Below are 1,300 nucleotides of genomic sequence, written 5' to 3'. Positions count from 1 at the left end.
GGTGGGGGTGGGAGGCAGGTCCCTGCGCTTCTGGGGACTCCTCTGCTTATCCACAGGGTCACATCTCGACTGCAGATTTCTGTGGACAGCCACCACCGCTGAGACCAAGAATCACCCAGCCTTCCCTTCCTTCTCACTGCCTGTCCGCTTGCGCCTGTGGAAAAGGGCACCTCCCAAATGCGAAAGGAAAACAAAACAAAAGAAAACTATTTTCTGTTCCTTATCTCCAGTCTTGGGATAGGGAAGTGGTTAAAAAAAAAAATCATGCACCCATTAAGAAAATTTGTGAGAAAATTCTTGGCTCAAAAAAAAAAAAAAAGTGGGGGAAGTGGGTGGGAAGGACCGGAGGACAGAGGCAGAGAAGCCATGAGAAAGGACTTCTGCAAAGCTGGGTAAATGTAGATCTTAGCTGGCATTAGGGTAAAGAAGAAAAAGCAAATTATTCACAAGATCGAAATCTCAGTATTAATTTCGGTGTGGCTATGTATCTGTTGTCATTTGCTGCATGTGGCATGGTCATGTTTCGTGTAGAAACCCAGTCGGGCATATTTCAAATGCACTTCTAAATCTGAGGCACTGTGGGTCTACACACTTCCTATATTAAATCCTTTCTTTAGAGTACTTTATACTTTAAATAGTAGGATCATAAAAACAGTGGCGAATTTCTCTCTTCAAACATTGCCAGTAAGAAAAGTGGGCCCACTACCGGCAAAACTTGGCCCCACCCTTGAAAAAAAGTTTCCCAAACATGATTTATCCAGGGAAGAAGAAAGCCCCATCCCAACCCCCTTTTCCCCAAAGTAACTGCTCCCTAGGTCTCAGGGTACCGGCTCCCTGGGTGCAGCCATTAGAGCCCAGCTCCCTGCTAGGTCCAGAGAAATCCCCTTGGTCTTCACGCTGGCCTGTCAGGGCTCACTCCTCAGGCTCTGGTCTCAGCAGGGATTTCTCAGATGTTCTGCCCAGCTTGGAATATGGATCTGAATCTGCCAGTTCAAGTCAGGGGGAGTAATCCCCCAGATTCACTCTGCAATTGCATATTCAGCCTAAAAATTACGTGGAGGAGGCTGGTCCTACCCAGCTTTAATCACTGTGGAAAAAAACTAGAGCCCAAGTATTATTCCCACCAAGAAAGATGTTTTCCAGCGATATAAGTAGAAACCCCTTGTTTTCCACCGTACACACCCGCATATTTTGGTAACTTTATCTAGCACTATGCCTTTTACCACAGTGGAAACAATATCCTTCCAGGAACTCATGCCCGGGAAAGGCAGACTGTCCTTTTACACCAGAAAATACGCAC

Source organism: Ailuropoda melanoleuca, chromosome 16 (genome assembly GCF_002007445.2).
Source record: "Ailuropoda melanoleuca isolate Jingjing chromosome 16, ASM200744v2, whole genome shotgun sequence".
Taxonomy (NCBI): domain Eukaryota; kingdom Metazoa; phylum Chordata; class Mammalia; order Carnivora; family Ursidae; genus Ailuropoda; species Ailuropoda melanoleuca.
This window is presented reverse-complemented; position numbering follows the sequence as displayed.